The sequence below is a fragment of the Bos indicus x Bos taurus genome, chromosome X (assembly GCF_003369695.1).
Source record: "Bos indicus x Bos taurus breed Angus x Brahman F1 hybrid chromosome X, Bos_hybrid_MaternalHap_v2.0, whole genome shotgun sequence".
Classification (NCBI taxonomy): Eukaryota; Metazoa; Chordata; class Mammalia; order Artiodactyla; family Bovidae; genus Bos; species Bos indicus x Bos taurus.
The window spans coordinates 90,260,730-90,278,039 of NC_040105.1; the positions used below are offsets into that span (position 1 = coordinate 90,260,730).

The 17,310-nt window shown below is 40.9% G+C and overlaps 1 pseudogene; it reads right to left on the minus strand.

Moving 5' to 3' along the window:
- Window positions 1-1,911: 1,911 nt before the first annotated feature.
- Window positions 1,912-13,269, minus strand: LOC113888102 (annotated as a pseudogene).
- Between the last annotated feature and the right edge of the window lie 4,041 nt (window positions 13,270-17,310).

Here is a 17,310-nt window from a genome sequence, read left to right on the forward strand (position 1 = left end):
CACTTTCTGCCATAAGGGTGGTGTCATCTGCATATCTGAGGTTATTGATATTTCTCCCGGCAATCTTGATTCCAGCTTGTGTTTCTTCCAGTCCAGCGTTTGTCATGATGTAATCTGCATATAAGTTAGATAAACAGGGTGACAATATACAGCCTTGATGTACTCCTTTTCCTATCTGAAACCAGTCTGTTGTTCCATGTCCAGTTCTGTTGCTTCCTGACCTGCATAAAAATTTCTCAAGAGGCAGGTCAGGTGGTCTGGTTTTCCCATCTCTTTCAGAATTTTCCACTGTTTATTGTGATCCACACAGTCAAAGGCTTTGGCATAGTCAATAAAGCAGAAATAGATGTTTTTCTGGAACTCTCTTGCTTTTTCCATGATCCAGCGGATGTTGGCAATTTGATCTCTGGTTCCTCTGCCTTTTCTAAAACCAGCTTGAACATCAGGAAGTTCATGGTTCACATATTGCTGAATGTTTTATAGTTGAGACATTACATATATTTTACTGTTTATAATAAACGGCATCTATACAAAAGCCTGGCTGTTAATTTTAATATTGGCACAAGATCTGTTTGCCATGATATGTTAACACCTACAATGTCACTAACCTTTGAGGCTATTTTTTATTGAGATTTTGAATTCAAAGGAGCCTTGTGTTGTTTTTGTTCATTTTTCCTATTTCCTTGAAATAAGAGATTGTGTATGGGCTTCACTGTGAAGACTTCAGATCAATCTTTGTATTATACTTGGTTATATCTTAGCTATATAACTTCTGAGTATAAATCATTGAACTCTTCAAAGAAACATTATAAGGAATAAATCATAGTAGGTGTGAAGGAAAGCACAGTGTTGGGATACACCTCACCGATCTGATGAAAGGGGTTAAGGCAACGAAGGAGGAGAAAAGCCTGAGTGATCTCAGGGACGATGCAGACATGGAACAGACCAGAACGTGGGAGGAGCTAACGAGTGGACAGAGTGTTCTGGTTAGGAATGTGACCCCAGGAGGCAGACAGGACCTCACTGGCAGATGGAGTCCATAGGACCTGGGGTCAGAGAGAAACTAAAGAGAGTGTTATGGTCTCCAGGAGGTGTGGGGGACCCCTTAGTCATGAATCCTTCTGCTTCATGCCTGCTTCCTACTTTAAAGGAGGCTCTGGGAACTTAGCATCAGCTCAGCTTCCCTACTGTCAGTGGACCTGGTCCTTCTCTGCCCTGTAGACCAGTGACAGACATGGGGCACTTTACTCCTTACCCACTTTGTACACCATATCAGCGTATAAAGGAGCTGTGTAGTGTCCCATGGAAGCAACTATGGTCCTTCCCCAATCAGTCCTACACCTGGATGGCCTCAGATCCCTGGAGTGTCCCATCAGTTGCCTCTGAGCCCTGTCTGCTCACCTGGCACCCCCACTCTTCACTCCAGTCAGGATGGACTCCCCATCCCCTCCTTTCCATCTAGCCCCCTTAGGTCCTGCCCACTATCCCAGGCCCAGCTCCTCTCAGGAATTTCTGATGACTCCAGTGAGCCCTTCCTCCTCTTTTTAAATTAAGGGGGTTCTATAGAGGTAACACTGGAGAAGAAAACGGCACTCCAGCATTCTTGGCTGGGAAATCCCATGGAAAGAGGAGCCTGACGGGCTACATTCCACAAGATCACGAAAGAGTCGGACACGACTGAGCAACTAAACAACAACACACACTTCCGCCTCTTTTGTACTTTTTATGTTTTTCTTGGGTAACCTCTTCCCTCTCCCCCAAGTTCTTCTTCTCCCTGTCCCTCAGTTATCCTTTTTTATTTTCCTATTACAAAATGGGAAGTAGTAACAATGACTACCTCACAGGGATGCTGTGAGCTCTGAAAGTGACAATACATTTTATAAACCCTGGTAATGAGAAACGTTATCTATATTTATTTCTACTTATAAATCTTTATTGCAATTTCTCTCACAGTAGGCATGAAAAATATAGAATGCAATGTGTTGATTATTTACAAGAACATTTGGGGATGCATTTAGTGAGCATATTAGCTCCTGAAGACTGTGTAACAAAACTTCACAAACTATGTTGTCTGAAACGTAAAAAATGTATTCTCTCATAATTCTGAAGACATAAAGCCCAAAATCAACGTGTGGGGCATGACCGTGCTTCTTCCAAATGCTCTGGGGTAGTATCCATTCTTGCCTCTTCTCGGGTCTGAATGCTTCTGGAGCTCCTTGGTTTGTGGCAGCAGGGCCCCAATCTCCTCCTCCATCTTCACATGGCCTTCTTGCCTGTGTGACATCTCTCTCTCCTTCTCTCTCTTTTTAACAAATATTTTCATTTCCAGATTCTTGAGCTCTGCACAGTTTTAGTTCTCCCTGAGAAATTAAACACTGTCGTATCCCTTCCATAAAAACGGGAGGAAATGCATCAGTATATACTAATGACTGACACAAAACATTTACTAGTTTATCACAAAAATGCATTTATGGAAGGAGCATCAGAAAGAGTAACTGAAAAATTAAAATTTACCTTAAAAAAGATGTTAGTTAGGAAACTTTACAAATAAGTGGCTTGACAAATAAGTGGCTATATATGTAAATCCTAAATACATTACACTATTTTATATCCATTTTGGTAATGGACTACTCCAGGAAGATGTAATTACAAAACTTTAATTCAAAGAGTCCTTAAAATGTAAAGCAAAACAGGTCTTAAAAAATATTGGTTTGATGAAAAGAGAGTTTTTAGTCTATTTTAGACAAATCTGGTTAGTTTCTAACTACACTTCAGCACAATCATAACTCAGGGGACAATCATTTATGAGAAAGGGGAAATTAAAGTTTACATTACCTTCAGAATTCTACCCATTATCACCCAATCAATACTGAAATATATGTCATCAAGTATACAAAATTACAGAATGTCAGTTATGAAATTTGGAGGCAAAAAGCATAATTATGTATAAAATCACTGACAAATTTAAGCTAGTATTATTAGCTCTAGGACATTGTATTGTATTATTACCTTAAAAGGATGGCAAACTAGACATCAACAGAAATGCTGTTAAAGCTGTTGGGGTTTTTTTGCTCCAAGTTTTTCATATGAATGAAATAAAAGTTTAACAGTCTCTAAGATAAATTTCACAGGTGAAATTGCTGCTCTCTGATTTAACTTTTGGGGTAAGACAGGGCAAAATCCAAGTATCATCCTTGCCATTTTTGTGCATAAACACAAATAAGAGTCAGTATCAATACAAATGACAACATAAGGAGACAACATGTTTAGTCAGGTTCTATAACACAGGATACTAGGACATAACTCTGCTACAGTAAATTCCCGTTTTGTGTTTTGGAAGAGCAGCTTACATAGTATGGTGTGAAAATCAGTAAAACGCACATGCTTTTTGTGTCATTTAGCAAAGAAAGACAAGAAAGAATATATTGCCAAACTCCACCTGCTACTCCATCCTAGACCCAGTTGTCTATTATCCACTCAGTTCCAGTACTTCCAAATTCTCAATCTATCCCACTCAGTCTCAAGCCAAGATTAACTCCTTTTGCACCAGCTCTCCTTTCTCTCAGCTAAGTCATCATTTTCCAGAAAAGTCTGATTTTTCTGACTCCACGATTTAACCCATTTGAAGTCAAAGAAAATGCTGTAATACTGAAAACAATCAAACTAGAGATGGAAATTAGTGTTGTGGAAGATACATGTCAAGTGCTCTGCAAAGGTAATGAGAAACTTGCAAGAAAACAGATTTTAAACTCTGCCTGGCTTCCTTAGTTACTCGGTATACAATAATGTTGCTCTGATTACTAGTCAGGACAAAAAAGTGCTCAAAGGCACTAAAATATGCATCTTGGGGGGAAATGCATAGATATTAAGATTTCCTGGGAGTTGGCCAAGGCATTTTTACATCCATAAGGACTGTCAACTTAAACTTAGTCTGTCACAGTTATTAAAAAAAAAGGAAAGGAGTGGAATTCTTGCTTACAACTGGGTTTGGCAGAAACACATCTGTATACTCTGCCTCTGTGATCACACAGGCCTTTAATTAGGGACAATGAGTGTGCCCACAGAGCAGCACTAATGAAAAATTTATAAGGAATCTATGATAGAGCTTCACAATCCAGCTTTACTAGGTTGTAAACAGTCTTCTTACCCAAGCATTACTTTGTGTATATCTGTGAAGCATCTGAAAAATACTTTTCTTTGACTTACCAGGCTGTAGGGAATGAGTCATTTTATGTACAAGTATCTACAGTAGAACTTGGTACTTTCTTGCATTAACTGAACAATGTTCCAACTGGAACCTAAAAGAAGGTTGCCAATGTTCACTTTTTGAGGCTCTGTGATGTGCTGGATGCTCTAGATCAGTTTGTCTGTGGAAGCTTCTCTTTTTGGGATGCTTCCTCTGTCCATTTAGTAATTTGCCTGGAGGTGACGACGTAGCTCGTAACTGACATTCATCTGGGGATCCTTTTAGCCAGGTTGGCCTCATTTGTTCTTGATTCACCCCTTTCTGAAGCTGCAATGCTAATAACCTATCCTGTTCTTCTTGTTTGTGTCTCTCAAAAAATAGACGTTCCAAATCTATCAGTTTTGGGGTGAAGTGGACTTGTTTACTCTTGGTCGGAGGAAACTTTGAGGAACATTTTCCTTCTTTTTGTAGAATAGCATGGATCGCTGACTGCTTCAGACAAAGATTCCTGGTTTTTTGCTCTGGAGATGTCCTTATTGGTCAGTAGGTGAGACTCCTCATTTTCTGTCACAGCTGTGTTATTTTTCAGTGTCTGTGTCACATCTGACACTGTACATCCACTCTCCGTTTCGCCATAAGGCTTAACTGCAGTTTCTCCAGAAGAGGAAACTCCAGCTTTAGGCTCTTCATGACTGATGACACGTAACTCTCTTTCATGACTGATTTGTTTTGTTTTCACTTTTCCTTCAAGCTACCATTCTCCACCACTGGCACATAACTGAGGTCTACTTCAGTGACTGCAGTGAAGCTTCTGCATCTTGCTTTTGAACTTCAAGGCATATTTGAGGAGAAAGCACTGGCATATCTTCCTCAACTTCTGTGTCTTGCCATGTAGGGTTCTTCCCATCACTGCTGTCAGTTTCCTTGGACCTGGAGGTTTCCTGTCTTCTTCTACAACTTCAGACTGTGACGCTGACTCAAGTTGAGAACTCGGTGACAAATACTTCTGAATATCGCCAGTGTTTTTTCGTTTGCTCTTCCTTTTCCTTTGTGACTTGGTTGTTGGCTGGATTAGATATTTTGGAATATGAGAGGAGAGCCGAGACACGTTCCTCACAGACATTGCTAATATTAAGACTTAGCCTTCTTGCCAGCGCTTCATCACTTTTCAGTTGTTCTTCCATCTCTCTCTGCCTTTTTTCTGCCTGTCTCTTTTCCTCTTCTTCCTCCTCTGCCAGTAATCTCTGTATGTATTCTTCACTGGCTTTGTTTTCTCCCTCCTGAATGGCTCGTCGCTCTGCCTCCTCCTTGCTTCTCTCCTCTTCATATTCTCTTCTTAATTCCCCAGGTTGACTTAATAGATGAACTGGCAAATAGTCATCAATGATTTCCTCTGATTGTTGCCCAGAAACTCTAAGCTGGGATTCCTCTGGATAGTGTTTTTGAATTATCTCCCACAGTTCCATATTGACAAGAGAATTTCTTTGGGTGTGGTACCAAGTCCACGAAGAGACCCGGCAGTGACAGAAAGGACAGCACAAATGTGCCTTCTCCACAGTCGATTTGAAGCACGCTTTACAGAGCGTGTGGTTGCAAGGCAGTGTCACAGGCTCAATGAGGATTTCCAGACAGATGTGGCACTGGGATTCCAACAAGGAAGGGATGGTATCTCTGAGTACAGCCTTTCTAATATGCTATAAGGTGTTCAGTTCAGTTCAGTCGCTCAGTCGTGTCTGACTCTTTGTGACCCCATGAATCACAGCACGCCAGGCCTCCCTGTCCATCACCAACCCCCAGAGTTCACTCAGACTCACGTACATCGAGTCAGCGATGCCATCCAGCCATCTCATCCTCTGTCATCCCCTTCTCCTCCTGCCCCCAATCCCTCCCAGCATCAGAGTCTTTTCCAATGAGTCAACTCTTTGCATGAGGTGGCCAAAGTACTGGAGTTTCAGCTTCAGCATCATTCCTTCCGAAGAAATCCCAGGGCTGATCTCCTTCAGAAAGGACTGGTTGGATCTCCTTGCAGTCCCAGGGACTCTCAAGAGTCTTCTCCAACACCACAGTTCAAAAGCATCAATTATTTGGTGCTCAGCCTTCTTCACAGTCCAACTCTCACATCCATACATGACCACAGGAAAAACCATAGCCTTGACTAGACGGACCTTTGTTGGCAAAGTAATGCCTCTGCTTTTGAACATGCTGTGTAGGTTGGTCATAACTTTCCTTCCAAGGAGTAAGCATCTTTTAATTTCATGGCTGCAGTCACCACCTGCAGTGATTTTGGAGCCCCAAAAAATAAAGTCTGACACTGTTTCCCCATCTATTTCCCATGAAGTGATGGGACCAGATGCTATGAGCTTCATTTTCAGAATGTTGAGCTTTAAGCCAACTTTTTCACTCTCCACTTTCACTTTCATCAAGAGGCTTGAGATCTAGAGATCTCTTCAAGAAAATCAGAGATACCAAGGGAACATTTCATGCAAAGATGGGCTCGATAAAGGACAGAAATGGTAGGGACCTAACAGAAGCAGAAGATATTAAGAAGAGGTGGCAAGAATACACAGAAGAACTGTACAAAAAAGATCTTCATGACCCAGATAATCATAATGGTGTGATCACTGACCTAGAGCCAGACATCCTGGAATATGAAGTCAAGTGGGCCTTAGAAAGCATCACTACGAACAAAGCTAGTGGAGGTGATGGAATTCCAGTTGAGCTATTTGAAATCCTGAAAGGTGATGCTGTGAAAGTCCTGCACTCAATATGCCAGCAAATTTGGAAAACTCAACAGTGGCCACAGGACTGGAAAAAGTCAGTTTTAATTCCAATCCCAAAGAAAGGCAATACCAAAGAATGCTCTAACTACTGCACAATTGCACTCATCTCCTATGCTAGTAAAGTAATGCTCAAAATTCTCCAAGCCAGACTTCAGCAATACATGAACCGTGAACTTCCTGATGTTCAAGCTGGTTTTAGAAAAAGCTAAGCAGTTAGCCATCTGCAAAGAAATAAACTCTCTGGTCACGTGACTGAATGATCTAGAAACATACAGAAAATTGTCAGTAAACGAATCTCAGAGTGATTTCAGGGAAGGAAAACTAAAACATTTAATAGGCAGAAACCTAAGTCATTTGAACCATACATTGGTTTTTCCTGGGGAATTCTTAACCTCCATTCCTGATATTTTCTTCCATGTGCAGGAACAGGCATGACCAAACCCATGTGGCCTCTCTATACACTCACTCCTCTATCTGGAGTATCACTTCCCTGATTAGTGAGGTTGGATGAACAAATAGGTTGCCTAGCCCAGGGCCTCTCACTTGCCAGTTCTTGAAGTAAGCTGCCCTTATGGAGCACGTTTGCTCTGCCCTCAGGAGTGGGTCTACAAACAGATCCATAGCTCTTCTCCTCTTTTCTGTCTCACTGGTTTCCAAACTATTCCAATGGTTGTGCTCCAAAATGGTTGTGTTTTTAAGAGGCCCTGAAAATACACTCCTTCACATCTTGACTCTAAACCAGCTAAGAAATATGAAAAATAAAGAGAATAATACATCAACTTTGTTCCTTATAAAGGTGATATTGTAGAATGTGCCTTAGATTTCACACAAGGCAAGTGGGCTTCCTATTCATGAACCCTAGCACTGCACAGACCTGTCCATCCTGCACTGGTGTACCAGGACAGTCAGAAAGGACTAGGACTGCAATGCATATCTCTCTGCATTCTAATGAAAGCATCCTATGTGTAACCAAGAAAAGTGGCTTCCTTGCAAGTCTATTCTTGTAGTAGGAGAAATTGTTTCAGGACACCTTCTTTGAGAAAATCTTCTCAAAATGGGTAAATACTCCTTGTTCTATGTACTCACCAAAACATCTTCTGAGGATATGGCTTTCTATGCATCTCAGGGAGCAGTTTATATCAATACCCTCTTCTTCCCTTCACAAGCATGACTAAAGTGGAGCCTCATGTGCAAGGGGATTGGAATAAATTTCTAAATTTCAAGGTTACAATGAAATCATATGTCATTAAATTTTCTCTTGGAAATCCCTTTTAAGAAGGAATTGAGGAAATGTTCAAAAATTATACCCACTTAAACCTTACACCGGTGGCAGATTCATGTTGATGTATGGCAAAACCAATAAAATATTGTAAAGTAATTAGCCTCCAATTAAAATAAATAAATTTAAATTAAAAAAAAATTATACCTGCACATAAGCCCATACAGAGATTATAGCCAGGCAACTATAGATAAAACATTAATAAAAATAATAGCATATTTCATAATAGGGATATATATGCATGTAATACAAGTATAAAGATGTGTATTAAGAATCAAAAACCCAGGGTACAGTCTAGTGGTCAAAACTTCACCTACCAATGCACAGGTTATAGGTTTGATCCCTGGTGGCAGAGTTAAGATCCCACATGCCTTGTGGCCAAAAAACCAAAACATAAAACAGAAGCAATATAGTAACAAATTCAATAAAGACTTTTAAAATGGTCCAAATCAAAACAAAACTTTAAAAAATATATGTTGTTATGTATAAGAGTTGGGATTAATCTTAGGTAAGGTAGTTGAGTGGCAAAAGACAATAGCATAGTTGTTATTGTTAAAGGTTTAAAATTCAGAAGGAAGATATGAAATATTAATACTTATATACCCAATCACACAGCAAAACTATTCACAGAGCCAAAACTACAGTACATGCAAGGGACACAGGAAGAAATGCACTAATAGTAGATGATTCTAACATACTTCCCTTAATCCAAAATAGTCAAGTAGAAAAATATTTACTCATTGCAGAAAAGACTTAAACTACACAGTCTCAAGAGTAGATCTGACAGATGAACATACTGAACTGTGAAGGGTCTTAGACAGCACACTTTTTAGGTGAACATGGAACATTCATGAAAATTTATTCTATTTGAGGCTGGTAAACAAATCTTCAGCCCAGATGGAAATACAGATTAAAAATGGCAGAATTTGATGAGGATAATGTTAACGAAAACACAACATATCAGAATCTAATTAAAGCAGCAGTGAGCAACACTAGTGCATGCTCAGTCGCCTAGTCGTGTCTGACTCTTTGCAACCTCATGGGCTATAGTCCGCCAGGCTCCTCTGTCCATGGGATTTCCCAGGCAAGAATACTGGAGTGGGTTGTCATTTCCTTCTCCAGGGGATCTTCCTGACTCAGGGATCAAACCCGCGTCTCCTGCTTGGCAGGTGGATTCTTTACCCCTGAGCCACAAGGGAAGCCCTACAAAGAACCAGGCTTCCTTGGAAAAAATGTCTGATTCCAGCTTTGCGTAGGGATTGTACCAGATGAATCTGGACCAAACTCTCATACAAGAAAACACAATCAAGGCACAAAAGTCAACCAGAAGGAGCTCACACAGGCTAAAGACAGAACAATTAGAATGTCAAGTAAAATAATGACTACAATATATTTAAAGCACATCAGATATAGAAAAATCTAGAGCTCGTAACACCATTCTAATGGGAAAAAAAGTCCACAGAAACCAACTTATTGCTCACCTTTGGAGGATCCTAAAGAAACATCCTGCTGTTCTGAAGAGTGAAAACATTGTAAAAGAATTAAACATTCATCCTATCCTCCCATGCAACCTAATAGTTGATTAGGAAATTCCTTTTATAAAGGAATTCCAACTAACAAATGCATTCAAAATTTTGCAACCTTAAATGAAATGCAGATTTGGCAATGATATTTGGAGGCCACAAACTTCAGGTGAAAAACACATGGGAAATGTTACAATGGCAGTAGCAGGCTGACAACACATGCAACCAGTGATTAACCTTAGTGTCACAACTGGAGAGACAACTAGACACAATGAGCCTCCTGGAAGAAGGCTATGGAGTAAACACCACCACATCCGAGGTGTGCTTGCCAAAAATATGAATTGGATATAGCCTGTGAATTTAAATCACCAGTCTAAAGGGGGAGGAGACAGAACAACATAAAACAATAGGGATAGAGTCAGCAGACTGAAAGTTTAGCGGGTAAAGAACTCAACTGCAATGCAGGAGGCACAGGAGACATGGGTTTGATCCCTAGGTCAGGAAGATCCCCTGGAGGAGGAAATGGCAACCCACTCCAGTATTTTTACCTGGAAAATTTCATGGACAGAGGAGGCTGGTGGGCTACAGTCCATGGGGTTGCAAAGAATCAGACATGACTGAGCACAGCAGACTCTAGAATGCAAACCCCACAGAACAAAAAACATAGCTTCTTATGCAAATAAATTGGAGGATGTGATGGTTAATTTCATGTGTCAACCTGATGGGGCCACAGAGTGCATACACATTTGGTTAAACATTATTCTGTGTGTCTATGGGGGTTTTTCTGGATGAGATTAACATTTGAATGGGTGCATGAAGTAAAGCATATTGGCAGCTTGTTCCTGCACTCAGACTAAATGAAAAATGGGCTCTTCTTGGGTCTTGAGCCTGTTGGCTTTTGGACTGGAACTTACACCATCAGCTCTCTTGGGCCCAGGGCTTGCTGACCATAGACTGTGGGACTTCTCAGCTTCTATAATGACCTGAAACAATTCCTAAAGTCAGTCTACTCCCCTCTCTATAATAGGCTATTGGTTCTGTTTCTGACTAATACAGATTTTGGTACCAACAGTGGTTTTAAAGGAAGAAAAATTTAAGGTTGAGTTTCTGAACTGGCCTGGGGGCAGGGGGAGGTTTCTGGAATTGGCTCTCGAATCTGATCATATTTAAAGGTGCTATGGACTACATTTCCAGTAGTAAAAAGAGCCCTGATCGTCCATGCTGTGATCTGTGAATAGATATAACCTAAATGTCACCACTACAGACACTTAAAAGAAGAAAGTATGTGGGTGACTGTGTTTATAATACTTTCAAACATTTTTGCAAGATAACAAATATAAGAAGATTGCCTGATTGCCCCTAATGTCACTAGACAAAATGGAGAAAGAAAATGGTGAGCTCAGAAATTGGAATTTCCAGCTCAAGTACCACATAAATGATCTGTAAGCTTTCATTAGTGCCCTGAAGGAGACCTTATTTCCTGTAACCACAAGGTGAGACTGTTAAAAACAAATGGAAAACCTCATCCTCCACAAAGACAAGCCACTGATTGGAAGAAAATATTCATAAATTATATATCTGATAAAGGACTTCTATACAGAAAAAATAATCAAAAGTCAATAGGAAGAAGACAGACACACTCATAGATAAACTGACAAAAGACTTCAAGAGCTACTTCATCAAAGAAGACATAGAAATGGCAAAGAAGCACATGAAACTATGCTCATCATTATCATCATTGTGGAAATATAATTGAAAACTACAATTAGCTACCACTACACCTGACAGGGAATGTTCATGAAGAAAAAGAATGACCAAATCAAGTTTTGGCACGACAGTGGGGCATGGAACTCTCACACACTAATGGTGGTGATGAAAATGGTGTCACCACCTTGGAAAACAGTTTGTTCATATCCTACAATGTTAATCTTACATCTACCATATGATCCAGCTGTTGCACTGGTAAGGATGTATTCTAGAGGAAGAAAGCATATGTCCACGCCAAGACTTACACACCAATGTTCATAGCAGCTTTATTTAGAAGAAATCCACTTGGAAACACCTCAAATGTCCCTCAAGAGGTGAATGAATAAAGCAAACTGTGGCATATGGATATACTGGATGGGTGGCTCAGATGGTAGAGAATCTGCCTGCAAAGCAGGAGACCCGGGTTTAATCTCTGGGTCAGGAAGATCGCTTGAAGAAGGAAATGGCAACCCACTCCAGTATTCTTGCATTGAAAATCTCATGGAGGAAGGAGCCTGATGGGCTACAGTCCAGGGTGTTGCAATGAGTCAGACACGACTGAGCGAATAACCCTTTCATATACTGGATTACTACTCAGCAAAAAAAAAAAAGAGCTATTGACACACGCAACAAAATAGATAAATAAAAAAATAAATAGATGTCTAATTCTAGTCTGACATGTAAGGAGCTTCAAAGTCAGCACTCCATCCTAGTAAGTACAAAGTCAAACTAGAAAAAAAAATAGCTCTTCTCAGATCAGAGAGGTGAGGCCACAAGTCAAATTTCTGTCTCCAAAATTAAAGAGACAGGTGAATACAGAGAATACAACTTACCAAAGCAAAACCCATCAGCAGAAACTTCCATGGGAACCAGTATCAGTGTAGGAAAACCAAAAAACTTAAGTGTTGGGGTCTCCTGAGGACTGCTGCCCTTGAACCTTGAGTAGAAGCTCCATAAGCCGTCAGGACACTGATCCTCAGAAGCTGTCTCCTTCAGACACCTGATATGAGCAAGGCCACCAGCATGAGGGTGGCACAGGGAGACACATCAAGCACATGATATAATGGGTTTCTCCCAAGGCCCTTTTCTTCTCCTTTTTTCATTTGTCCCCAAAGAACAAAGTGGAAAAGGAATAAGAAGTGGCCTGAATTCATGCAGACATCCATGATCCCACAATAACCACAGGGCCATGGGTTTATTCATGTGTTATCATTGAATGTTCACAGAAATATTGTAGGTAACACATTCTTACCCCCATTTTACAGAGAGAAAAGCTGAGGCACAGAGAGAGCTGCTGCCTGACTCACCTCCTATGACCCTGCTCCAGGACACTGCACTCACTGGGGCCAGGTGGGACCCTTTACCAGTAGGACAGTGGGGCACCGAACCCCAGAGCAGGAAAGAGGTGACTTGGGTGTCCATCCATTTGTCTCCCCACACCCCAGGGTGAGCCAGCCCCCACCACAGGAACTTACTCTCCCAACTCAGTTCCAAACACCTGAAGGTGAAACCTGCTTTCCTCACCAGGCAGCCTCTGTCTGTATTAAAATGTCACGGTCTCCGCAATGACGTCAGGTTTCTACGGCAACCGCGGTGCGCAGCCCTGTTCTCTACACCTGGAATGTCTCCTATGTTGTAACCATCATTTGCAGTCTTGACAAGCTGCATCCCCGCAGTCATCCAACACCACAGGTTCTGTCGTCTGCAGGAAGAGCTCTGCACTGGAGCATAAAAATCCGTGAATACCCAACGCATGTTTGACACATTCTGCATCCATCCATCTATTCATCTAGTTAACAGGTATTAAGACCAAAGTTTATATGATCTCTTTGGTTAAATTTTAGGCCTCTCTAGAATGGCAACAGGGAATTAAAGCGTAGGAAAACAGGTGTGGAAAATTCAGTTGTTAACTTTAAGAAGACATGGCTCTCTTTCTTTTAAGATTCCAGGCTTCCCAGGTGGCACTAGTGATAAAGAACCCGCTGGCCAAAGCAGGAGACATAAGAGATATGAGTTCTATCCCTGGCTCGGGATGATCCCCTGGAGCAGGGCACAGCAATCTGGTATTCTGGCCTGGAGAATCCCTTGGACAGAGGAGCCTGGTGGGCTACAGTCCATAGGATCGCAAAGAGCAAACTGAAGCGAATAACTGAGGACCAATGCACATTAAGATTTCAACCAGCTCAAGTTTCTATTTGATGATTCTAAAACATGCTTTAAGCCCTTGCTCCCTCTCCACATTTCTTGTTACTGTCCTCTTTCCATAGATTCTCTCTCACACCGAAGTTCTATCAAGAATTCTGCACACTTAATTCACATCTTCCTGTACCTCCCTTCCCTCATCTAAAGGGGATGTGTTCCTCTGTGCTTTCACTGAAATTACACTTGCCAACTCAACAACCACTTGTTTGTCACACTTATACAATAGATCCAGAATGTTGAAAGGATTTTTCAAATACAGGCAAATAAGGTTATTTTCTCAAGAGAAGAGGCTTGCAGGACTTGCCTGGTGGTCCAGTGGCTAAGACTCTGCTCCTAATGCAGGGGGCTAGAGTTCAATCCCTGATCAGGGAAATAGATCCCACATGCTGCAACTGAAAGAGATCCCACATACAGCAACTAAGACCCCATGTAGCCAAATATTTTTTTATAAAAAGAGAGAGAGAAGAGAACTTCCCTTCTGTAGTTCAGAATTCAATTACTTGACTACAGATGGGGAATCACATTACAGGACAGCCAGTTATCCAAAAGCTCAAGCTGTAAAATACATTCCATGGAGTAAAAGTTAGATAACATGAAGGCTGTGCTTTCAACAACTGGCTTTCAAATGAAGCACATTTTTTCTCAGTCATATCTCATTATTTTACTTCAATGAAATTGATTTTTCAAATATGTTAAGTGCAAGTTACCAATAATTTTTATAGTCACTTCAATAACCTGTGTTTTATCCATTTATTTCTTTCTCAAGAACTTAGCAAGTAGGGAATAAACTTGTCTGAAATTATATTGTTATTCCAAACTCTGCCATGAAAATATATTGTTTGAAAGAATTGTGCGATATATCATATTTGGACAATATACTGGTAGGGATAGGGACCTCTTTTGCAGTTTCCTGTTAAGTCAAAATTCTTTTACTGGATTGTAGAAATTTTGATGCTCAACTTTCTTTGGGGATGTATCCATTAAATAAGAAAAATTAAACCCAACCTACAAAAAGTATACATGAATCCATATTGATATCAACAAATGTCTGAATTAATAAAGAAATGCTGTTGAGAATAAACATCTTTATCAAATAATTTCAAATAATATATGTAAATACCATTGCCTCCATGAAGTGTGCCTGCATATGTGCTCAGTTGTGTCCAATTCTTTGCGACCTCATGGACTATAGCCTTCCAGGCTCCTTGGTCCTTGGGATTCTCCAAGCAAGAATACTGGAATGGGTTGCCTTTTCCTCCTCCAGGGGATCTTCCCAACACAGGGATCGAACCATTGTCTCCTGTATTACAGGTAGATTCTTTACTACTGAGCCACTGGGGAAGCCTGATTGCCTCCATGAAGTAAACCATAATTCTGGCTTCTACCTCTGAGGGCAGAGAGGACTTAGTGACTGACTTCTGAAGGATAGAGAAAGCAAATGGAAAAAGTTACTGTACATCAGAGAAACTGGACAAACAGCACGTTAACCCAGTGAAGCAGGTCATCATATCCAATGAGTCAGTGATGTCATGTGGGTACCATGTCCTCTCAGATATGAGGTGATAAGAGGGGCACTTCAACTCTGTGGTATTTTTCCTCAAAACTGATAACCACAGATAATCTAACAAACTGCCTAATCACAAGTAAATTAAATAACAGCCTGTACTCAAGACCATCAGGGTCATGAAAACAGTGTGACAGTTCCTCAAATGGCTAAACAGAGAGTTATCATATGACACAGCAATTGCACTCCTAGGTACAAAACCAAGAGAAATGATGACATATATTTACATAAAAACTTGCACACAAATGTATATAGCATTGTTATTCACAAGAGCCAAAAGTGGAAACAACCCAAATGTCCACCAACTAAAGAATGTGTAAATAAAATATTGTATACTACTGGAAAATAAAAAGGAATGAAGTACTGAAATATGCCATAAGATAGATAAATGTTGAAAACAGTATGCCAAGTGAAAGAAGCCAAATATGCAAAAAACCACATAGCATATGATTTTATCTATATGCAATGTCCAGAAAGATGTCATCAATATAGCTGTACCCAAGGGATTCCCCCCTTTATACCCAGACTTCCAAAAAGCTCTTTGCTGCTCAGTCAGACAGGCACAGAGATGCTTCTGGAAGTAACTTCGTGATGGCTGCCCAAGGAGAACCCCAAGTTCAGTTCAAACTTGTTTTGGTTGGTGATGGTGGTACTGGAAAAACTACATTCGTTAAGCATCATCTGACTGGTGAATTTGAGAAGTATGTAGCTACCTTGGGTGTTGAGGTCCATCCTCTTGTGTTCTGCCAGGGTCCAGCCCTGGTGGATCCAGGGAAATTTGAAGGAGAGACAGCATCAGCAAATACACTGGCTTTAACTAAATATTAATTAGAGATATAAAGAGTAATAGAATAAGGATGGCTCAGTGAGAAAATTTAGTGGAGGAAAGAGGCTGAGTAACTTGGTTTACGCAGAAAACCAATAAAACTTCGAGACAAGAAGTTTGCACCACTTACGTAGGCCATAGGCGTCCTTCCATTCTCCTGTGGGAGAGGAGACACTGAGGCCTCCCCGGTTGGATCTTAGAAGCTCAGGCAAAATTAGTAAGCTTGGCAGGCCTCCGTGCTCCAGATGGGAACTCAGCCAGAGGTTGAGAGAAAGAATGACATGAGGAGACCAGTCTCTCTGGGAACTGATCCCATTTTTTATTTTTCCAGGGTCTGTTTTTATACACTGAGATGTTATACAAAAGTCATGCAGGGTCAGCAGTCCTGACTTTTGTTAAAGTCAGGTGCTTCATACAAATGTATACAGAGGTCTTAGGGGTGTTACATCATCTTCTGGCCAGGGGGCCTGCTGACAATTTATGACCCTCTCCTTGTGACAGCAGTCAGTCAACCAGAACACTTATTTCTCCAGGGGTGATTATTCTTAAAACAGACGCCACCTTCTGAAGGTACCAGATAAAGTTACATTTCTATAGGGTGAGGGTGTAGTGGTTTTAATTAAGGAAAGAATTTGCTTAGCCTAAGGTCTAACATGATTAATATCAAAGGTTAATACTTATTTCTTCTATATATTCATTAATGTGTATAAGGGCAGGGGATGTGGAGACTTAGCAGCAAACATTGGCTCAACAAATGAAAAACCCTTCACCAATACAATTTCTAATCAGCCCACTATACTTATACTAATAGTTTTCTAACTTCTCTAAAGAACCTGTTTTTAGAAGGTTTAAAGCATCTCGTGCCTCTCATGGTTGGGAGGCTGTGAACAATCACATGTGGCCGGACAAGCCTGTCAGGCAGGCTAGAGAACCTTCAGAGGAGTTTGTAGGTTGAAACACTCTTGTCATGCCCAGGAATTTTTATTAACTGGAGCTCTAATTTAACTCATTCTCTGAAAGAGGTGGTGGGGGACAGCCCCCCGTAAAGTCAGAGGTGTAGGTGAGAGCACAAAGTAGTAAAGTAGGCAGACTCTGGTTTTGGGGGTAGATGCTCGAGAATTTCCAGGGGGACTCCTGAGGCTCGATCCCGCCTTTGCGTATGCCGAGCCTCCTTCCTCATGACCTTTGCCATGGGCGGAGTTCC